This window comes from Vulpes lagopus, chromosome 23 (genome assembly GCF_018345385.1).
Source record: "Vulpes lagopus strain Blue_001 chromosome 23, ASM1834538v1, whole genome shotgun sequence".
NCBI classification, from domain to species: domain Eukaryota; kingdom Metazoa; phylum Chordata; class Mammalia; order Carnivora; family Canidae; genus Vulpes; species Vulpes lagopus.
This window is the reverse complement of record NC_054846.1, coordinates 21,840,172-21,864,344: the sequence shown is the minus strand read 5'-3', so window position 1 is coordinate 21,864,344 and position 24,173 is coordinate 21,840,172. Positions and strand designations below refer to the sequence as shown.

General features: G+C 48.3%; 1 long non-coding RNA gene across 1 annotated transcript; it reads right to left on the bottom strand.

Annotated features, from left to right (window-relative positions):
- Positions 1-407: 407 nt before the first annotated feature.
- LOC121480947 lies at positions 408-21,664 on the bottom strand. The gene is made up of 5 exons (XR_005985152.1): positions 21,529-21,664; positions 18,397-18,838; positions 13,498-13,696; positions 1,795-1,966; positions 408-1,071 (listed from the first exon to the last, which is right to left on the bottom strand). It is a non-coding gene; the product is annotated as an uncharacterized LOC121480947 (long non-coding RNA).
- Between the last annotated feature and the right edge of the window lie 2,509 nt (positions 21,665-24,173).

Below are 24,173 nucleotides of genomic sequence, written 5' to 3'. Positions count from 1 at the left end.
ACTGAAAGTACAGGGGTTTCCCACCAAGGTCGCTACTAAAGACACTGGTCTACTCCCAAGCACCCCTTTCCAGCAGGGCCCCACCACTTCCACTGATTGGACTTCCGTAGAGAGTCACATATGTCTGTACCAGGCAAAGGGCTGCCCAGCTCCTTGGAGCTCTGCCCTTTAGAGGGTCCTGCTGGCTTTGGAAGGCCAGTCCCCAAACCCTCCTGAAGGCCTCCTGGTTCCCACCCTGGGTTCCTCAGCTCACAGATGTCCCAGGATGCCCATGACAGCTGTGCCTTAGAAGCTACACTGTAGGGGCACCTTGGGGCTCAGTGGGTGAGTGTCTGCCTTCAGCTCAGGGCGTGACCCTGGTGTCCTGGGATCGAGTCCTGCATTGGGCTCCCTTCAGGGAGCTTGCCTCTCCCTCTGCCTGTGTCTCTGCCTCTTTCTCTGTGTCTCTCGAATAAATAGATAAAATCTTTAAAAAGAAGAATCAGCAGCAGCTACACGGGAGCTGCCCCGAGGACCACAGCTCCAGGAATGTCAACCACCAGGGCTTCTGTGCACTGAGGAGCTGTTACACACAGGCTGCAGGGCCCAAGCAGCCCAGCTGGACTCTCAGCTACAAAGTGGAGATGGCCGCCCACACTTTGTGAGGTGAGTCTGAGAGTGGAAGCTCCTGAGTACAAAGCACCTTACACATAACATGCATCCAGCAATGACAACTGCTACTATCCAAATGGGTTTACAGATAAGATCTAGGGAGGGTGGGGAGCTTGCTGGTGGCCTTGGATCCTGTAGCTGGCAGTAGCAACCTCCCCCTCCCACCAGCCTGTACCTCTTCCACCAAGGGGTAGAGCCCCTTGTCTGCCCATGGATGAAGCCTGGTGATGCGCTATGACCACCGACTGAAACACAAGAGGGTTTGTGCCGCTTGTGAGCCTAGGTGAGGGCCCTGTACAGGCTTCTGCTTGCCCTCCTTTGGAATCCATGCCCGCCGAGGGAATCAGCCGGGCTGTCCTCCTGAGGTGACAGACGTGTGCCCAGGCACCCCATCACCTTGGCCGGATGACCACCAGACATCTGCGGGAAGCACCAGAGACCAGGTCATCTCAGACCCATGCCCCATCCAGCCTGACTCTGAGCTCCCCTGGGCCTGGACCCCCCATCTGCGGGCCTGTGAGCAGGGAGCCATTGTCAGGCAGCTGCATCCTGGGTGGTTTGTTCAATGCAACAGCAGCTAATTAACGCAGCCATTTAAATATGGTGTCAGTCTCACATCCTTTGCCTTGGTGTGACGGCAAGTCAGTGCTTCAAAAATACCTAATAGCTTCACTCATCAAACACTCTTTGTGTCTGTCTCTGAGCAGCACGGTGGGGCCGGGCACTCCCACAGCCCCTCACTATGGAGGCCTCAGCTGTCCCCTCCTTCTCCCTCTCGTGACATGAAGGACATGACCCGGGAGGCTCAGGAGTGTGTCCAGAGGACATGCAGTTCGGAGAGGGGAGATCCAGCCCTGGGGCAGGCCTCAGTGGTGGGAAGGCCCCCACCCCTCCCACCCCCCCACCCTGAGACCCCGGCCCCCCACCCCAGCCCCCTTCCCACCATCCTGAGGCCCCTGCCCTGCCCCCGCCTCCCTGCCTCCTAGTCTGCTTCAAGGCCCCCAGAGGCTGGGCTGTCCCGAGGATGCTTACGGGTCACCCCCATGCCCCCTGCAGGACGCAGGGCACGGAGCCCCCATGAGGGCTGCTGGGGACCCACCTAGCCCAGCTCTGACAACACAGGCCCCCGCCCCAACTGCCAACCTTTCTGCCTCACGACGTCTTGATTGTCTTTGATATCGCCAGGTGAAAACTCCATGAGGTTAGACCAGGCTTTCTGGAAACACTGGAATCCCTCGTGGGTCAGCCCGACCTCAAGGTAGAGCTCTCCAGTCGCATTCTGCACAGTGGGAAGCACCTGTGTCAGGGCCTGGCTCTGCAAAGAAAGGATGCCCTCAAAAAAAAGAAAGAAAGAAAGAAAGAAAGAAAGAAAGAAAGAAAGAAAGAAAGAAAGAAAGAAAGAAAGAAAGAAAGAAAGGATGCCCTCCTGAGGGGACACAGCCCCAGGCTGGCACCGCCGCCCAATGCCCACCAGCAACCTCCTCGCAGAAGCAGCCACGCCTGCACCCCTTCTTCTCTTAGGGAATTTAAATATTTATAAAATGCTGTGAGACATTTATGGGGAAACAGTGTAAACCAAAAATAAATTGGGGAGAATGTTTTCAGAGGCTATAGTTCATAGCAGTAAACATTTTTGAAGAACAACACAACATTGTGCACATGTGGAAGTTCCCAGGGGATATACTCTCTAGAGCTCACATGCACACCCAACAATACCATCCAGGTGGCCCTTAATCCAAGGGTGACCAGACATCTGTTAGCACAGTACACAACTTGTTTAGGGATTTGCCACTGCAGCATATTTCGTTCAGTGGCACTTACACTCCGTGACTCCAAATCACTCCTCTCCCAAAACGTTTTCAGCACATGGGAACACATCTGTTGGGTATAATCTTCTAAAAGTCCAGTGTAAGACATGAGAGTCAGTGATGAGTTATCTTACTGCTGGCATCTCATGTCAGAAAACGTGATATTGGGGCTCCTGGGAGGCTCAGCCAGTTAGGCCTCTGCCTTTGGCTCAGGTGGTCCTGGGATTGAGTCCCAGGTGGGGTTTCATGCTCAGCGGAGTCTGCTCGTCCCTCTGCCTCTGCCCCCTCATGCTCTCTCTCTCTCCCTCTCTCGCTCACTCATATAAATAAATAAAATCTAAAACTATAAAGAAAACATGACATCAACAAGAACATCTGTGCATGGGTTTGGCCCTACTCGAATGAGCGATCATCCTCGCTGGCTCCTCCACAGCCTGGTGCCTGCCCAGCAGAGGCCCGACTGCGCCCGGCTCCTGGGTGTGAATTCCGCTCCCCTGCACCTGCTCAAAGTGCTTCTCCATGCCACACTGACCCCCGCAGCTTGGTGCAGGCACGGCCCAGGAAGGGACTGGGAAAAAGGTCAGCTTGCAGCCCTGGAGGCAACCAGCTGTGCTAGGGGTCCCGGGGCCATAGGCCTCCAGCTCCATTGCACACCCCTCATATGGACCTATAAAGGTGACCCTTCTCAGCAGCTGGCCCAGGCCTCATCCTTCCCACCCCACTTCAGAGACAGACTCCAGGCTGACTGCATGACAAACCCCTGAAAGACTGCCCCCAGATACTGGCCCACATCATGATTGGCTGCAAGTCACAGAGAACCCAGGTTAATAAGGACTTGAGGGGTCCCTGGGTGGCTGGGTCTGTTAAGGGTCAGCATTCAGCTCAGGTCATGGTCCTGGGATCCTGGGATCCAGCCCCACTTCTGGTCTCTGCTTGGTAGGGAGCCTGCTTCTCCCTCTGGCCCTCACCGCCACCCTTGCGGCTTTCTCTCTTCTCTCTCTACTAAATAAACAAAATATTTAAAATAGAACAAAACAAAAACAGTGACTTGATTTCTCTCTTGTGCAGCAGTCAGGAAATGGGTGGCCCAGAGTTGCAGACACACCACAGTGTCAGAGACTCAGATTCCTTTTACCTTGTGGCTTGACCTTGCCTGACCTCCATTCCCAAGGATACTTCCTGTTGCAAAATGACTGCTCCATCTCTGGCCATGATATCCACAATCTCACCAGCAGAAAGGAGGAAAGAGAAGGGGATCAGACTCTTCACTTCACGAAAACCCTTTAGAAGCTGTCCACACCATTCCCACTTACTCTGGCCAGCCCACACTTAGGCACGTGCTCATTTCCAGTTCCAAGGAAAGCTGAGAAATGTGGGCTTTTTTCCAACCATTCACTGAGCTAACCATTCGGGAGAGGGGCACATCACTTACTATGAAAGGGGGGATGGATCCTAGGAGATTACAGTCTGGTATACCTCATTCACACTTTTCTTTTGAATTTCAATTTCACAGTGTTTTCACCCATTTTCTTTCCTCCTGCGTGTCTCAGGGGAAGGGATGACCAGCCTCCTTTTCAAGGACCCATCCCTCCCTAGGCCTTCCGAGTCCTGCCCCCTCACAGAGTCCCCGCTGACATCTCCAGTCTGCCCATCTTCCCAGCTCCTTTCCTGTTCCACACATACATACGTGTCCTGGACCAAACCTCACCTGAAGCCATGCTACCACCAACAAGCTTCTCAGACTAGTCTCAGTACGTGCTGTCCTCCCTGTCAGCATCACACAGTCAACTCCAAATGCCCCACAGTTCAGCACCCCTGCATCCACCCCTTCCACGTCTGGGGGTCACCACTGACCCCCACTCAGCAGTCTTTGTGCAGCCCCCTGAGCAGCACACCCTCCTTGGTTCAGGGGGGACCTTCTGTCCCTCACGCATTCACATGCCCCTCCTCCCTGTGTCCCTCCAGGCATGAAAAAGCCCCCGTGTCACTCAGAGGTGTGTTCCCCATGGGCTTCCAGGCCCCACAGATGAGCAATCCTGTCTCTGTCCATACCCCCCCCCCCCAGCAGCTGACAGTGCCGCCCACACCTCCTTTCCCACCTGCAGACTCAGGACAGGGAACGTTCAGGGTCCCTCCTGTTCCCCTCCAGATTCCCCTCCGGATTCCCCACACCTGTCAGACTCAGGTGCGGCCGGGCCGTGTCCCCAGCTAGGCCAAGGAGGGCAGAAGCCCGGGGGGAGGAAAGCTAGCACCCTAGCCCCCCACCGCCCTGCAGCCTGGGTGTCACTGCCCTGGGGCCAGGGGTACACAGCCGGGCATGCAGGCACGCTGTCAAGCTTCCCCCCAGGGCACAGCTGTCATCCCTGGAATTTTGGACTGTCCCCTGCTGCCTCCGGGCTGTCCCCTGCTGTTCCCTGCTGCAGCAGGACCCCGAACCCAAGTGGAGCTTCGCAGGCTTGGTCAGCAGTGCTCAGGACAGGAAGGGGGTCTTTCTTGGTCACCGTCCACAGTCGCACCAGCTGCCGCGTATGGAGCTGCGTGCTCCCTGCATGTGATGTCTTGGGTCTTTACAGACGTGCCACAAAACAAGGGGCCACTGCTCCTCCACTGCAGGTGGGGAAACTAAGGCTCCCCAGGTTCAGTCAGTGTCCGAAGCCTGCATGGCTTGCATGGGGGAGGCCAGGGGTGCCCCGCCTCCAGGGCTCTGCTCCGGGCCTTGTCCTTCACGAGGAGGTTTCTGACCCGTAACCACAGGCCCTTTCGCAAAATCATCTGCCTTCACCACCCACGTGGCGGGCAGCGACACCCATGCTCCCAACAAGCGCTTGGGCGCAATCAGCTCCCCAGCCTGAGCACCGTGCCACTGGATGGAGAGGGGTCCTCCCCACGCAGGGTGTGTGGCAGTGCCCCTGTCCCCGGGTCGTGAGCACCCGACTGTGTCCCCTGTGGCCACGGCCTCCTGGGGAGCACAACTGCCTCCCTGCAGAAAACTATGGCCTGCAACTCCTGCAACAACCCGAGCTGAATGTGCTGCACATGCCAGACGCGTACGTCAGGAGTAACCAGGTCAGGAGCCACAGGCACCTGTTCCAGAGAAGCCGTTATCGCCAAAGTAGCTTCAGAAGTGTCTTTGGGAAGTACCTCCAGGGCCCCAGGATACTCCCAGACCAGTCCCCATGGTGGCTAGTCCCGAACCACTGATGCAAAATACTTTGAGAACAGAACCTGAGAGTGACGACTCCTAAAGGAGCCTCAGGGACAGAGATTCCCCTCAAGTGTCCAGCTCCGGCGCGCCTCCTGCAAAGCCATCGAACCTTCCACGACCGCGACCGTGTATCGCCCAGGCCACGCTCCCTTGCTGCTCTGCGTGTTCTCAGCGGCTTCCGGCCACACAGGGAGCTCCTTTCAGACAGAGAGCGTGCCTGCCTCACTCCTGCCAGCATCCCAAATCCTGGCACAGCGCTCGGGCAGGCAAGGCCCTCAGTCAGCGTCCACGGAGTGGGTGAATGAGTGAACGACTACGTGAATTCAGTGACAGTCTCAGAAAATAACTGGTGCTCCCCACGCAGACACTTGTCAGGGATGAACACCTGGACCTCGCAGGAAAAAAACTGGGGGCTCAGGGGAACTTCCAGAATTACAGTAGGATAACAGAGAACCGCTGGACTCCACTCCTGGGAAGATGAAAGAGCTCAGGGTCGCTGAAATCAAGCTGCCCTACTGTGAGGAAGCAAGGCCTCAGGTACCTTGCCCCCACAGCCAGCAGTAACAAACAGCCGCCAGGTCTTGCACCTCACTGTGTGCCACACGGGCTGAGAGGTGCTCTACGTCCTTTCTTCCCTGAGCCTGTAAACAACCCCTGGAGCCAGGTCTGGGATCCTCAACACTCAGAGAGGTCAGAACCCTTGCGGAGCTCACACAGCAGCAAGGGCCAAAGCACTTCAAACCTGGCCTGCCAGAAAACATCAGGGCACTGCTCACACCTCTGTGCTGCCTTCTAAAGGACGCGGAGTGTCTGCAAATTCAAAGTGATCCACCAATTCACTTATTAGGCACCTGTAGGTTGTAATATGCCACGGAGGATATAAACATTGGTGACCAAGCATGATCTCTGCCACAAGGAGACTTGCCATGTTAAGTCTTATTAACCTCTTTAGATAGAATGCTTTCTGGGGCAGAGGCAATGTTTTAGAAAAATTTGAAGGTCTTTGTTTTAAAATAAAAACAGCTTTGTCTCTGGTTAGTTATACTACTCTTGGTCTACACATGCTACTGAAATAAGGAAAATTTATAAGTTTTTAAAGGCCAGTTAAATGTCCTCGTATGCATAGTTAGTTATGTATTATGAGCAAAATTTTCATTGTATTCAGCAAAGCCAAAACTTAATATTTCAGAAAAAGTCAATCACTATTGAGACAAGATAATCAACTTTCCCCAACATTTTTGTGAAAATTACAACCAATTAAAACTATAACCAAGGCCTTAACCAGTCTTTTGTTAGTTCTTTCAACCCACTGTTCTATTCCTTTTTTTGTGTGTGTGGTTTTTTTTTCTTTTTTTGCTTTATCAACATTCCTTTTTTTTCCCCAAAAAATTTCACCTCTTGGATCCCATCTATCTACTACTTGTCAACACTAATCTACGGTTCAGGGTATGGATTAAAGTCGCTTCCTCTCTGATTAACATAATTTATCATTTGTTATTTATCATTAACTCTTCTCTTTGTGGATGAGATTATAAAGGAACAAAGGTAAATAATATCTGAAAATATCTAACACAAAAGGAAGGGCATTTGAAGGATTTAAAGTGATTTTCCACTTTACCTGTGCTAGCATGTTCTCGATGCTCAAGAATAGCCCTTCTGCTTCCTTGGTCTTGCCTATAAGCTTCAGAAATTTCCCGATAAAGAACATTAATCAGGGATCCCTGGGTGGCGCAGCGGTTTGGCGCCTGCCTTTGGCCCAGGGCGCAATCCTGGAGACCGGGGATCGAATCCCACATCAGGCTCCCGGCGCATGGAGCCTGCTTCTCCCTCTGCCTGTGTCTCTGCCTCTCTCTTTCTCTCTGTATGACTATCATAAATAAATAAAATTAAAAAAAAAAAAGAACATTAATCAGCATTTGTTAATGGTGGTGACCTCAAAAAGCCTGCATTCCAGCACTAGATAGGAAAGAAAGGTGAAGCATATTTGGGAAGGAATAAAGAACAGCCATCACCTAATCTTGACATAGGACTTATAAAGACATCAGCCACATTTCAGTGTTCCTCAAAGGATTAGCAGTTGGCTTTTATTAGTGCCTACATGTATCACCAGGTATTTCACACAATGACATGAAAAATAATGCTTTTAAATAATCTTGACAGGTAAATGTTGAAAACTAGAGTGCAAAAGAGTTCTTTCTATAGCACAGTCCATATACTTCAGGAGTTTGTATTGGGGATGATTTTCAGGCAAGAGTAAACAGGCGTTTAAAATTACTTGCACAGTTCTGCCCTCTGTTGTAACTATCTTGAATTACTGGCTTTAACAGAAAGAATAAAATGTTAAGAGAACCAAATAAGGAACACACAGGATGTGTGTGTGCGTGTGTGTGTGTGCGTGTGTGTTATACAAAATTCTAGAACTTGAAGATTCCATACATGGTACTGCAAAGCCATCACTTTCAGACTTTTTCTTCCCCAATATTCCAGCATCTGACATTTCACTATTGCCTCATCACAAAGTATTGCATCTAATGTATGTGACACAAGGACATCCCTTGTTCTCCCTCTGCTGTTCTGGACACGGAATACACTCCTGCCTTCTTTCTGCCAGCTTCTCCAGGGATCGCCATTTGTGCACAGAATAAACACTTATTGAGCACTTGCTGCCCATCAGGCAGCATTGTTGGCTCTCAACACCGAGCACAGTAGATGAGGCTGCAGCCCTCAGCACAGCAGAGAGGCCAGAGGGCTCTGACACATACAGTGCTTGGAGTCCAAAAGCAAAAACTAAGTCAGGGCCAAGGGAGAGAGTGCGCTAAGGGCCAGAGTCCAAGACTCTTGTCCTCAGCGGCCATCCAGGCAAAGGCACCTAAGGTAGGCATGAGAACTGAGGGGTAGAGGGTGTCTGGGGGGCTCAGCCGGTGAAGCACCTGCCTTTGGTGCAGGTCATGATCCTGGGATCCTGATTGAGTCCCACGTGGGGCTCCCTGCAGGGAGTCTGCTTCTTATTCTGCCTGTGTCTCTGCCTCTCTCTCTCTCTCTCTCTCTTTCTTTGTGTCTCTCATGAATAAATAAATAAATTTTTTTCTAAAATTGCTCTCATTATTTTAAACTCTCATTCTCACATATTTCTTTCTCCAAGAATTTTAAAATCATTTTGAAATGTTTTAATCCCATTGGGATCTCAATTAGAATTGTCTTATGTATATAAGTCAATTGAGGAAGAACTGATAAGCTTTACAACCTGGAGTTGCCCCATCCAAGAATATGGTACATCTCCCTATATACTAAAATTTTATTTTCTATAATTCTAAAGCTTTTTTAAAAAACAGAGATCCTACACATTTCTTGTTACACCTATTCTTAGATACTTCATACTTTCTGTGGCCATTGTAAATTGCATCTTTTGTTCTTTTAATTTTTCTGTAGAGCTATTTTAAAAATTGTTTTTAATAAACCATTTTGTTTCATCTATCTAAAATATTGAGAAGTTTCCAAAGGTATCAAGGGCAACGCATCAGATTAGTCATGAAAAGCAGATGTTGTCCTGTTTGCTACAATCTCCAGACAAGATCCTGTACTGTAGTGCATTTACCCTCTGCCTTTAAAAGAGAAATGATTGTCCGCAACCTGCCACACCTGCCACCTGAAGGGTAGGCCACCATCGGTCAGGATGGGGACATGCAGGTTTTCAGCCTGTCTCTTTTGATGTTTGACTTCCTCTAAAAATGCAACTGCAGCCAGAAATGGATTTTCTCCACTTTGATGTGACCCAGGACTCCAGCCAAAAACAAGTTTATCAAGTCCCAGATGATCTATAAAAACTGGCCCGACCATTGAGGTTGCCCAGGCTACTGGGCAATCACTGGGAGATGTACCCGGCCTGGACGCATCCTGCAAGGGGACAGACCCAGGCGGCAGGTGCGCAGGCAGGCCCGCAAGCAGGCATCTGCAGAAGTGGCATCTTCTCCACCGACCTAATGAGTTAGGGCTCCGGTTCTCGTCATCGCCACCAGGGGGGGCCAAACCCCAGGCTCTGCGGGGACCTGACCTGGCTCTGAGCTCCCAGCCCTGAGCTGCCGCAGCCTCCTGAGCAGGGACAGTCTCACACCTGGGCTTGCACCCCAACATGAGCTCCATCCAGCAGGGAGCCTACCCACACTGTCCTCCACAGCACAGTGCAGGCACTCAGGAAGCACGGTCAGAAGGTACCAGGGCAAGCCTGCCTGCCCACACCTATTTATTAGGAGGGGACAGGGGGGGAAAAAAAAAGGAGGGGACAGGGGGGAGCTAGCAAGCACCCCCGAGATTGCAGTCGGCAAAACAATTCCTATGAAAGCACGTTCCAGTCTGTGGGCCTTGCCCTGGGGCAGCACCCTAGGAGCACAGCCTGTCTCGGGACAATGTGACCACACACTTGGCCTAACAGCCAGCCAGGCCACCGGGATGCCTCCCAGGATTGTCACACAGGATTCCTGCAGAAATCAAACCTGTTCCAATGAATCTTCTATTGCTTTGGTGACAAGCAGTCTGTCTTGTGACTTTGTGACTTCTACGTTCAGCAACCCTAAGGCGGGGGCGCGGGGGCAGTGAACTACACAGCCCCCGGGAGGACTCCAGGGAGCCCTCACCCCCAGATGGCCATAGGCTGACTCTGCCAGCCAAGGTAGAGATAAGACAACAGGCCACAAGAGCCTGCTGGCTCTGATGGAGATGATGTGCGAGGCTGCATGGAAATAAGATCTGCAGGACGTGTCCATAACTGGATGTGAGGAGTGAGGAGGATGGAAGCTGTCAAACCAGGGCTGGGGGCCAGGACTCCCTGCTGAGGAGCCCCCAGGGCCCAGAGTGGGCAGCGACTAGCCCGCAGACACTCAGACAACAGCAGGCTTGCAAGTCAGCACAGAGGTCTACACATGTCTCCGGCCCATTCAAGGGGCCACATTCTGACTAGGCTCACTTGCAGCCAAAAAACCCTCACACGCTGTGTTGTTAGGTGCTTTCCCCCTGCCCACCCCAGCCCCCAGCCCCTTTCATTGCCACAACAACCACGTATGACAAGCAGCACACATCACCAGGAGGGACATTCGCCCCACCCTGGAAGGCTCATCTGTGGTTGACTTCCCCCTTCCTATGACACATGGTGCTTCCCCCAGCCCCCCCCAACCTGCCCAAGCCCCAGTCCCTAAGCAAGGACCCCACACCTCCTCCCACCTGCCCACACCCCACATCCCTAAGCGTGGAACCCACATCCCTAAACGCAGACCTCATGCCTCCCCCAACCTGCCCACACCCCACAGCCCTAAACACAGACCCCACGCCTCCCCCCACCTGCCCATGCCTTGCATCCCTAAGAACAGACCCCACGCCTCCCCCACCTGCCCACACTCCAATCCCTGGGGGCAGACCCCACGCCTCCCCTGCACCTGCCCACACCCCACGTCCCTAAGCGCTGATACAATTAAGGATGCACTGGGTCCTCCTACATTGGTTGATGAATGGATCAGGGAAACTCCAAAATTACATAATTCATACATGGCAAGAAGGATGCAGGTAAAAGCGGGTGCCTGGGGGGTTCAGTCAGCTAAGTGTCCGACTCCTAATCTTGGCTCAGGAAACTGAGGCCCACATCGGGCTCTGCGCTCAGCGTGGAGTCTGCTGGAGATTCTTTCTCCCTCTCCCTCTGCCCTGCCCTCTTCTCATGTATGCACTCCCTTTTTCTCTCTCAAATAAATAAATAAAATCTTTAAAAAACAAACAAACAAACAAACAATACAGGTAAAGGCTACATGGTTAAGGACCAAAAGGGATACAGGACTGACATAGCCCAAATCCATTCCTAACTATGTGGGAGATCTTGGGCAACTTACTTCACCTTTCCAACACTCAGTTTCCCTCATTTCAACCAAGATATTAATCATCTTATAGAGATTTTGTTAGAATTAAACAAAATACATATAAAGTACTGAAGTTAGAGCCTGGCACATGCCAAATGCTCAGAATCTGTTATTATGATCATTACATGGTAAACGTAAGGGCAGGGATTCATTTTTGAACTGGTTTTGAATTAGTTTGCTTAGTTCACTGGTATGTGGGCAGCACCCAGTGAGTCCATGGGCCCGGGAAGGTGCACAGTTACTATTTGCTGAAAGAATTAATGAATGTTATTACTGCCTAATAAGCCAGGAAATATGGGGAGCAGGATAGACAGCAAGGAGGCCTGCTATGGAGAACTCAGAGGAGAAGTACTGACCAAAGTGCTGTCCAAACCCAAGCCAGCAGGCAGATGTGGCAGTTCAGATGGGGGCTACCCTTGACAGTTAGTGCATGTTTCCAGGACTGAGTGAGGGGCCCCAGGGGGGGTCTTAGGATAGAGGGAACACAGAAGGAAACTCATTTGGAGGGAATATCTGAAATAATTCAGGTTTTGCATCTATTTCATTTGAAGTGTCAACTGGTCACTCGGGAAAGTCGCTGATGGAGTGACAGCCCTGCTGGTACTGAGTGTGGAGCAGGTGCTCCAATGCTCCAAAAGGAGGTCAAGGCCAGACATACAGATCAAGGAGAATGATGTCAGGAGTGTGGCTAAGGACAGGGCCTCAGGGAACAGATGCAGCAGGAGAGAAAGAGGAGCCACCTCAAAACTAACACTTATTCTCCTTTCCTTATCTTCAGAAATTATGGCCCTAAGCTGTGGGAGGGGTACTCAGGGAGGTCTAAGGGAATGACCAGAACCCCATGGGGAAACAGGAGAACAGTGACTCTTAGCCACAGTACATCCCAGCAAAGTGGACCATCAACACATAGTGATCCACTGTACCTGAGAGTGAACATCTCCTCCTCCTCGCCTTATGGCACCTGTCGGCTTTTTTTTTTTTTTTTTTTTTTTACCTGTCGGCTTTAATCTTAGACACTGTGAACACATAAGCCCCAGCAGCATCATAGCCAACTTCTGATAACATGTTCCAGTAGTGGATGAGGTGCAGCCTTGTCCAGAAGCTTGAGTTTTGGATCTTTGATATGAAGTCTGTGATGCTTGCAATGCAATGTATTAACGTGAGTCATTTCAGTGTTTTGTGCCTTGAAGGAAGCTATTCTTCTATTCACCCCATTCCATCAGCCTATTCCTTAACCACAACATCTTTCTTTGGTAGGTCACCAGGCAAATGTCAGACTGTCACTGTTAAGCCATCAAAGCCATTGCCACTCCTCTGCCAGGAGTCCCCCTCCTCTGGCAGGCTCCCCAAACCTGCCAGGCTTGCCAGCTGCACATCTCTGCTCTGGGGAAGCCCTGACCCCGTGTGCAGCTGTCCCTGGCTCCACCTGCACCCCCCGCTACAGCCAGCTGTACCTCATTCACTCTTGCACCCCCGGAGCCCACACGAGCTGGGATTCAGGGTGAGTCGATGACACACATTTGCTGCGCGGGCACAAGAGGACAGGAAGGAAGCAGGGGTGGGTACGGAGAGGAGAAGAAAAAAAGGGAAGGAAGGAAATTGAGAGGGTCTAGCCAGAGAACATGGAGCTGTTCTTTATCCTCCCCAGCTACGAGTCCTCCTGTCTCTGGAATCCTCCTCACTTTGAAAGGAATCCATGCAAAGTCAAGAAGGAAAAGAACACTCTGCAGTCGGAAGGTCAAATGGGACAATACTGAGAACCCATGAGCCACAGGAGTGGAGCCACATAAGGGGCCCCTGCCCACAAACTGGCAGGTGGTGGAAGGAGTAAAGGAACGAATACTCATGGCTTAAGGGATTCGTGGGTATAAACACAGCGCTTAGGAGGGGAAGAACAAAATTGGCCCCAACTCCACATAAGAAGGACAAGCCTTACCTAGGACTTGAGAGAAAGCTGCACAAGGCCCCCCAGGAGCCGCTCATCTTCATATGCCAGGGCAGTTCCTCGTACACTCTCCAGAAAGTGGTTTGCCGTTGAAAGTATCGGACTAATATTCGGTGGAAATGTGTTTTCCTGTGGTTTGTTGGATTCTCAAAGATGTATGGACTACTTTCTCTGACAGGAGTGATCACACCTATTGAATAATCAAGGACAGTGAAATGCGTCTGACTTTAGGATGAAAACATGATAGCAGATCATATCTGTGGCCATAATTAGACACAATAAAAAGGCAACTTGGAAAAGACCCTGGAATATTAAAAATGTATCTTCTTATAAGTCCTTGGAGTTTACCAAAGAATTTGTTACAGTTACGACCACTGGCCCAGATTTTGAAAAGCTAGGGAGCCCACTCATTTTTCATGCCCTCTCCCCAGCCCCCAAAGAAGTATTTGTAACCTACTTTTTTCTATTTTAAATACGCCTCATGGTTACCACTTAAATAAGCACTTTCAAACATTTGAGGGAACACATTTGAGAGAAGTTAGTTTGCACTTGGGTCTCACATAGGCCAAGGGGAAGCTGAGCAGACTAATGACAAATTGAATGCTATGGTCAAGATTAGTATGTTTTCACTGCCAGAGAAGTGATTCCAACAGATCATACCACCAGAAATGAGCTTCTTAAAAACAAAGGGGTTTTATTGCATTAAAAACTTAGAGATACCTGCTCTTGAAAGGTAAAATAGAAGTATTCTTAAATTTGTGCTTGATGCTTTTTCTTGCAAGATGAATGGTACGCTCTGTGGGATGGCCCACCAAGCCCAGCTCATCACAGGAGCTGTAATAAAATGGGAGCCTGTTGTTCACATAACCATCCTATATTTCCACTGAAATGCTTTCCAGGCTGTAGAGACTTCGTGCTAGCTGACCTACAATGTGCAGCCTCATGCAGGTGGCAGTGGAGCACTTTGAAAACCCACGGAAGGAGGAGACTCCCCTCTTCCACCGGGTACAGTGAGGGCATTTTTGTAGGCCATAAATAGGGAAGGGGGTTGGGGAATGGGAGAGAAAAGAACTGGAACAAATATTATCCTGCCTCCAAGATTTAGAGTATTAAACACAAAGCTTAAAGTACATAAAAAATTGTCATAGAAAACAGAGTTTACCTTTTTACAAAATAACCTCATGAAATATGAAGATGTGTGATTTTTTCCCACGTGACTTTACAAGTCAGCTGTACTGGGCTGAGGGATGCCCAGAGAGCTGGTTAGGTAGTATTTCAGGGTGTGTCTGTGAGGGTATCTCTGAAGAGACTAGCATTTGAATGGGTGGACTGAGTAACGATCACCTCACCGATGCACATGGACATCACCCAATCTGCCCAGGGCCAGAACAGAGAAAAGGCAGAGAAGGTGAATTTTCTCTGTGCTGGAGCCGAGTCCCTGACTTCTCAGCACTTCTGAGTCTCAGACCCTCAGACTCATACTAGAACTTGGAGCATTGCCCCCTGCCCCCCCCCCCAGCTCTCAGGCCTTTGGACTTGGACCAGAACTCTACCAATAGTTTTCCTGGGTCTCCAGCTTCTAGAAAGATCCTGGGACTTCCCAATCTTCATAATCATGTACGCAAAACCCTCATGACCTTTTCCCAGAGATCTTTAGAGAGATATACACACACGCACAGATGCACAGAGATATAATCCTGTTGGTCCTGTTGTCTGTAGACCATACTTGATACAATCCCCAAGTGACAAACAAAATGATTTAAAACCAGAGCGACCCAGTGGCTGGCCTCTGGCTAGCATGTGATTGAGAAAGCAGGACTCGAACCTTCTGACTCAGCCCCAGTGGTCCTCCAATTGTGAGAATGTGAGGAAGGGCTGGACTGCAGCCTCCTCTGTGCACACAGTTCTTACAGGCAGACTTACTGGCTGACATTCTGCAGTGCTAGTCTCTGTAAGGACAGGACAGATTATGTTGCATGGACAGGTGACCCCAAAGTTTCAGTGGCTTAAAGTAGCAAGGGTTCTGATGCTGTCACAGGTTAGCCGGACCTCCCGGTCCAGGCCACTCACTATGGGACTGACAGGCCAGCCGCCATCTTGAACCCTGCTGGAGCCACAGACAATGACTCACAGGGTGCCACCACCAAAGGGACAGCATATGCTTCCCATGGAGCTGGATAGGCTGGAAATTGTGGCACAGGGCTGTCATGGCCACCACAGTGCTTATGAAGCACCCTCCATCAGGCACACTTAGCATTCCTAATACCCTCGAGGTCAACACTTGTGACCATCACCAGCTTGCAGGTAAGAAACTTGAGTCTTAGAAAGTTAAGCCCCTTTGACAAGGTCATGCCAGTTCTGTCAGATTCTAAAGTCCTTGCTCTGAATGAGAAACTGTTTATAACAGAAGTCATGGTGATGGCCAGAGGGAAAGGTAGACTCCGTCAAACGGCACACAGGCCTGGGAGTGAGGTAAGGACAGGATGCGGTGAGGTCACTCTCCTACCATGACCTCAGTGTCACCTGTGGGCATCTCAGACCTCCTGCCCTGTGCTGTGCCCTCCAGATCCCGATTCCACTGCAGGCAAACACTAGACACTGAAATTCATTCGGCATTGGCTCTCAAAACAATGAAGACAGAGGCTTCTAGAAATGGCAGGGCCAAAAAACCAACTGCGAGGGGTAGCCATGCATTTCATTCATGCCCATATGGTAGCAACACACCTGTTGAAACCTCTATTTGTCAGCTTCCTTTGTGTCTAGCTGTGGCCAAATGACAAAGTTATGGGGACATAGTGGAGATGTTGGTGGAAACCTGGGGAAGCTCCTTAAAAGAAAATGCAAGCCCTTCTTTTTTCTCTTCATCCTTCCTCTTGCCTGAAATGCAATGGCTGGAGCTCTGGCAGCCATGCTGCTTCCAGCAGTCAGGAACATGAAGTGACCCTGGGCATACAAGCCTTTTGAAGCTCATTGCAGAGATAATGGCTTTGAGAACAAACTTTCCTTCTCAAAAGATGGGCTTTTGTTTATTTTTTATTTTATTTTTTTTAATCATTTATGATAGTCACACAGAGAGCGAGAGAGAGGCAGAGACACAGGCAGAGGGAGAAGCAGGCTCCATGCACCGGGAGCCTGACGTGGGATTCGATCCCGGGTCTCCAGGATCGCGCCCTGGGCCAAAGGCAGGCGCCAAACCGCTGCGCCACCCAGGGATCCCAAAGATGGGCTTTTGAATATCAAAGGATGGACTCCTCACCACCAGTGGAATAAATCTCTTAACCACAAACAACGGACTCAGACAGAGGATGAGCTGAGGAAGACGGAAGTGAGAGAGGAGGGAGGGACAGGGAGGCAAGAGAGCAACAAAGCTGCTCAGAAGGGTTTCTATGGAGGGGTCGTGCCCGCCCCTGAACCCCGGCTGTGAGTGGGCACAGAGCACCCACCACACGGATGCACCTGGCACCAAACAGACAGAGGCCTGCACTCTGCTTCCATTGGGAGCCTGGAAGCTAGCAGCTCCGCAGCTCTCCTGAGGCCCCCAGGACCAGGCAGTAGAGGTCGCTGTGGGGAGCCCCAAGGGCCAGGATCTCCAAGGGTGCAGTGGGCAACCGATGCTCTCTGTCAGGAACACTGTGTGCCCCCGAGACTGTAGGCTCCAGAGGGTACACACGTTAGCAGAGGAGAGCCTCCTCACTAGGATGAGGGAAAGTGGCGGCAGGTGGCAGCAGAGACAGAACAACCCAGGACCAGATGGGAACACGGGGGCGTCCTAGCGGATGCCAAAACTGGAAGGAGGCATGTCGGTATTTGTGGACCATCTGGGGCCATAATCACCTCGGCGGAAGACAGCAGGGACAGTGACAACCAAGGACACCCAACATCAAAGCCCTTGGATTTGAGCTCAACCCAGAAGAGACACAAGAAGGACACAAGTCCTCCCTTGCCTGAAAAACACCCTGAGTTGTCTGAAAACAAGCTAAATTGATGGAATAAACCTAGATTAACTGAATTAGCTTCCGCCATCACTTGAACTATAGGCTCAAAAGAATTGAGTTATAGAAATAATAAAAGCAGGGACGCCTGGGTGGCTCAGTCAGTTAGGCATCCAACTCTTGGTTCCTGCACAAGTCATGATCTCAGCCTTGAGATCCAGCCCCGTGTGGGGATCTGGGCCCAGTGCAGAGTCTGCTGGCCCCTCTCCTTCTGTTCCTTCCCCTCTCTCGTTCTCTGTCTTGCTCATAAATAAATAAAATCTTTTAAAAAGGGGCACCTGGGGGACTCAGTTGTTGAGCGTCCGCCTTTGGCTCAGGGCATAATCCTGGGGTCCTGGGATCGAGTCCCACATCGGGCTCCCCACAGGGAACCTGCTTCTCCCTCCGCCTGTGCCTGTGCCTCTCTCTCTGTATCTCTCGTGAATAAATAAAATCTTTTTTTTTAAATAAAATCTTTTGAAAAAAACTTTAAGAAGAAGTAATGAAGGTCCATCTCTTAGCCCCTGAAAAATGTGCCTCATACTGTTCTCTTTACAGTCAACACAGAGCTCCCTAGACAGGGTTGTTGGATTTAGCAAATAAAAACATAGTATTAAATTTGAATTTCAGGTAAACAACAAATTAACTTTTGGTATAAGTATAGCCCATGCAAGAATTTGGGATACACTTCTAATAAAATTATTTATCAACTAATTTTTAGTATAAGTATCTCCCATGCAATAACTGAGGTACACTTTCACTAAAAGATTATTTGTTCTTTATCTGAAATCACAGCTTAGCTGGACATCCTGTATTTTCTCTGATAACCTTACCCTGAAGCCCCCCTCCTCTGGGTGGTCTACCATACATCTTTCTCCCTGTGGACTCCAGCAGGCTGTCAATACTGGCCAAGGCTTACCTTCTCCTGAAGCCACCATGTCTGAATTGGCCCTTTTTGGCGTAAAAGTCCAGCTATAGTCTTCAATCCAGCGTTTCAGAATCAATTCCCAGAGCTCCTGAATGGAGACCACCTCCAAGTTCTCCTTCAGACACTGATACTCATTTCGGTAGATTCTACATTCTCTCAGTTCGTTTGCCAGGATTGTGAGTTTTAAAGGATTCAGGTTTGTTTTCTTCCTCAAAGTGTATTTGTTCTGTCAGAGGGGGTCTTTGTTGGGAACAAAGAGATGCTGTCTAAAGATGTTTAGTTTCACTTCTTCATCTCCTACACTAAGGAGCTCCACTGTCTTCACATCCAGGCGGGCACACAGCGACTTGTAGGACAGGCTGGAGGAGACGGTGCTCATGATAAATTTGCAATGAGGAGGCAGTGAGCCTGGCAGCCAAGAAAAATTCTGTGCCTGATGGAGAAAGTCAACAACATTTGAAATCATTAAAGACTATTTTTCTGATGGTTTTTAAACCTAGAGCAGCTGGAATATAGGGAGTAAGTAGAGGGTGAGGGCTAGGCTGGGGTTAAGGGTAATAAGCAATACAGTGATAAGAAAATACCACACACATTCCACGTAACTATATTTGACTGCATCACCCATCTGTTATGAATTTGATAGTACATGTGCAACCTCCAAAAAGAGGTTCTTGCAAGCAAGTAATCAGACAAATCCCAAATACAATCTGATTTGTAATCCAAATCAGAATTTGTCCCAATTCCTAAGAATGATGGGACAAATCCCATCACTTAGGACCTACAGTGATGACCAAAGGAAACCTAAGAATGCAAACTGAACCATTTGGTTGATAAAGAGAATATTGTTTTATGCTGAGGAGTTGCTCTATATAGCAATGCTATCATAAGTTATATGGCTTTATTTAGGAATAAAATAAACACCTAATCAGATCTTTCTACATTCCTTTAACAGCCTTTCCCACCCCTTTTTGATTAATAATATCAACTATTATAATAATCAAAAGAGCAACTATCAAATGCTTACTGCTTACTCCGAGCCAGGCCCTGTGTTGGGTATGCCTTCAGGTACTAGCTGTTCTAGTTAGAGATTTCTATTTTGTGTGTCTTCTGATAGTTTGACATCTCTCAGGAGCCTTACAGACCCCACAGACATTGCTCCTCCTGAGACACGTTAATTCCTGGGGGTGGGCAGTGGACAGCTTATTAGAACGTGCCTGTCCCGTGCAGAGCAGCCAATCCAAGGCCACACTCCCACCTGCCCTCCTACCTGACTCTCATCCACTCCGACCCACATCAGGCCAGGGCTGGGTGACCAAACAACCAGGGACAGCCCCTCTGCCACTACAGCTGCCAGAATTATACAAACGAGCCAATCCTGAATGGTTTACTCTGCCTTTCCCATGGGAGACCCCATGAAGGCTTTGGCCTTGGCCTTCTCTTGGCTCTTGTTTCTTGCATCTTGGCTATCCAATACTTCCCCCTGGGGCCCTGTATGACATGGCATGTCTCCTTCTCTTGGGAAATGTAAGTTATAATGTATTCTTTCAATGGTACTGGCTTCTCCATATCGTCACTCAGTCCTCTGCACAACCCTCTAGATTCTACATTCTCTACTTCATACATACTCTAGAAAGGCAGAGGAGGGGCTAACCATCATATCTAATCTATTCTGATAGCAAGCAGTGGAGCTTGGATTGACACCAAGGGTCTGGCTCCCCAGGCAGGCTCTGAACCACTGCACTCTACGGGTGTAGATAACAGCCTGGACAGTCCCTCCTCCCCATGCAGTGCTCTGCCTGGAGTCCTTCTTCCAGGGAGCCTCCTCCAAAGTCCAAATCCCTTCATTAGAGGCTCTCACCAAACTACATACTGATCCTTGGTAGCACTTGTCACAGCTGCAATTTTATGCTTATTGTGTAATAGCATCATTAACAGCTGCCATCCCCTGCTATAGTGAAAGCTCTGTTTGCCGGACCATGTCTGACTTTGCTTATATGCTTTCCCCATAATGAGTGGTCAACAATTGTTGAATTTATGGTGCTTGCTGTGTATTAAGTTAAAAAGCGGGTTATAAAACAATACGGCATGTGACTTACTTACATAAGCATCAATGAGTGTATATAGATATCCATAGAAAAAAGGCTAGACTCTAAAATGGTGAACAGTGGTGAGACTATGAGTATACCGAATTTTTTTCCTTCTTCTTTATCATTTTCTTTATGAGAAACATAGATGAGGGATCCCTGGGTGGCGCAGCGGTTTAGCGCCTGCCTTTGGCCCAGGGCGCGATCCTGGAGACCCGGGATCGAATCCCACATCAGGCTCCCAGTGCATGGAGCCTGCTTCTCCCTCTGCCTGTGTTTCTGCCTCTCTCTCTCTCTCTCTCTCTCTGTGCGACTATCATAAATAAATAAATAAAAATTAAAAAAAAAAAAAAAAAAAGAAACATAGATGACTTACATAATTTATAATTACATGTGTTTTTAAGTTTTAGAGGGAATGCTTCACAAAGTAATGACTGATACTAAGTTGTATTGTATTGTATTGGATCAATATACAATCAATTGTATATTGATCCAATATAGCCTCAAGCAGGATCAAAGAGCAACTAGTTTGGTAGGTGCAAAATCAGTGTAGATGAGGCAAATCAAAATATACAAAGTAAGAAAATACTAGGGGCCCAATAAATGCATGAGCAAAGCATAAAATAGGGAGGGAAGCAGAACCAGGCTGGAGTAAAGGCCATAGTGTCTAGAACCAGACTACCCACATCTGAATGTCGAGTCTATCATCATCTTCAGATGTTCTGTAAGTCACCTAACATCTCCACACTCAGCTCCCTCTGTGTAAACAGGGATGATGATCACGGTCTCTCTTTCATAGGGTTCTTCAGAGAATTACATGCATCAATATTCCCCAACTTCCTAGAAGGGCACCTGACCCCGCTGTAGGTGTCCCCACAGAAGTATTTGTTCAATAAAACATAGAGCAGTGACTATAAGCCATGCTGGCTATGGCTACAGATATGCATCATAATGGAAAGATGTTACATACATTCTAAATTATGGGGTTTTCTTTTTATAAAACGGCAGTAAAATAGGTATTATTTTAAAAAGAGATTACCTTCTGTCCTGAAATGCCATAAATGCCAATCAGTTCTTCGATTCCATCTAGGACAAGTATACATGGCTTTAAACTGATGGAAGCAATGAACACTTCCACAAGAAGCAAAAAGACCAAAACATTTGAGTCTTCGTTAAGAATATCAGTTTCAAGCTGACTACCTAGAGCATAGGAATTTGCTCAGATTAGGCAAAAATGTTTCCATCATTGCTAGAATATGTTAATGGGATGGGGAGGTGGAAGAGGTTGGGAACAATGAGTGCTATTCACAGCTGTACAGATGACACATATAGGTATATGTGTGATTAGCAGCCTAAAAATATTCAACCCAAAAGGGATAATGATATTTACCACCAGATGTCTCCTATACATTTTCAGGATTTTATATAGAAAACATTTTGTATGATCCAAAGCATTACTCTCTTTCTCCAAAATGCAAAGATAGATCATGTTACAAAGAGTTGGTTGGGGAGAAAGAGAAGCCAAACTACATGGTCTGTGAAGTTTCGGCAGCTCTGTTACACCAAGTAGCTGTCTCAGGACCAGAGTTACCACCCTGGGTGGTCCAGCAGTGCACACATGCATCATCTCCCCCCAGGCTCTTCGTTCCTCACCCACATTAAACATGACATAACCAATACTGAGTTACTCTACTCACAATATCGGACCCAAGACCTTAGATTCTGGAAATTATCAGGGAGAATTAGGTAAAGAGCCAGTAAAGGCTATATATATAGGATATAATAAAAGGACCAACTTTCAAACTCCCATTAAGTGACATAGTAGCAGCAACCCAAAATTGTAATCAGCTACCTAATACTCTTTCTAAGACTTATTAATTTTAGAGCAAGAGAGAGAGAGAGAAAGAGAGAGAGAGAGAACATGTGTGCAGGGGGGAGGGGCAGTGAGAGAGAGAGAGAGAGAGAGAGAGAGAGAGAGAGAATCTTAAGCATGCTCCAAGCACAGTGCAGAGCCTGACTCTGGGCTTGATCTCATGACCCTGAGATCACAAACCTGAGCAGAAGCCAGGAGTATGACATTCAACAGACTGAGCCACCCTGGTGCCCCTCAACTACCTAATATTCTAAGGACATTTTACTACATACAACCTTGACCTTGCTTTTATTTTTCAAAGGCAATGTTTCCCATAGAAATTTAGGCACATTAGAATCTAGAAAATCAAGTCATGAAAAGAAGTTTTAATGGATTTAGTCTCTCAGATGCATTTAGATTCTGTTAGAAGCTTTGAGAGTAACTCTGCTTAACAGGTACTTACTGGTTACCTGTTATATACAAGGCTCTGTGCTAGAAGCCAAGAGGAGATAAAATGGTCTATATTATAAAGTGTAGGAATTAAGGGAAGTGAAATGGGTTCTAGACACAAATAACCACCTTTGAAGGCAGAATAAGAGTCTGAAGGTTACTGGAGTTTGATGCAGAGCCATCACAGTAAAGAAAGGTCCGTGCACAGGTAGAGATGAGGGCAAGGGTTACCATGCAGGACAAGGCACAGGTGAAGGTATGGAGGTAGGAAAGTGCATGAACATTCAAAAAACAGGAAGTTTATTAGAGCAGTGAACTCAACAGGGGAGGTCCAGGGTTTCTAGACGTCCTACAACACAGGAGGCAATCAATGAAGCTGCATCCTGGGATCTACCAGACTCAAAGGTCTGTCTGACACTCATGAAGGAGGGAATCTTACTAATTATGTTACCTAGGAACCAACTCCATTTTCATGCAAACACAAAGTAATTTGCACAGATTTGAAACACATTAAATTTCCTAGGAATACAGCTACCATATAAAGTGATGGAAGATTATATGTTGCTTTGTCTGAAATGAGACCAAGATTTGTTCACCACTTCGGGAAATCACAACCCTGGCAGGAATATTGTTCATGATGCTTGAACCTTGAATATATGCCCACGCCAGTCTGCATGGACAGCTACTGCTTTTGTGGTCATTTTCTGTATAGAGGCAGGCACCTGTCTACTCTTCTGGAGCCTCTATTGGAATTATGTTTGAGCATTTATATATTGAAATACATATTACTTTATAATAAATTACTTTATCTTTCTCTTTTACATTATAGTAGAGGGTAGCACTGGTTTTCTTTTTATTGAGTTATAAATTAGTTTCAGGCATACAACATAATGATTTGATATTTGTACACACTACTAAATGATCACCACTGTAAGTCTAGTTAGCATCCATCACCACACAGATACAGAACCTTTTTTTTCAGGGTGCCTGGATGGCTCAGTCGTAGAGCATGCAACTCTTAATTACAGGGTTGTGAGTTCAAACCCAATGTTGGGCATGGAGCTTACTTAAAATATTTTTTAAAAGAATCAAACAATTTTTTTTCTTGTGATAAGAACTCTTAAGATGTACTCTTAGCCACTTTCAAATATGCAATACAGTATTGTTAACTAAGGTCACCATCCTATACAAGACATCCCCAGGACTTATTTCTCATAAAATTCGACATTTTATGTCGAAGGAATAAAAAAAGATAGGGGTATCCAGCTGGCTCGTGTGATGGACCGTGCAATTCTTGGTCTCAGGGTCATGAGTTCAAGCCCCACATTGGGTATAGAGATTACTTTAAAAAATTAAAATCTTGGGGCGCTGGGTGGCTCAGT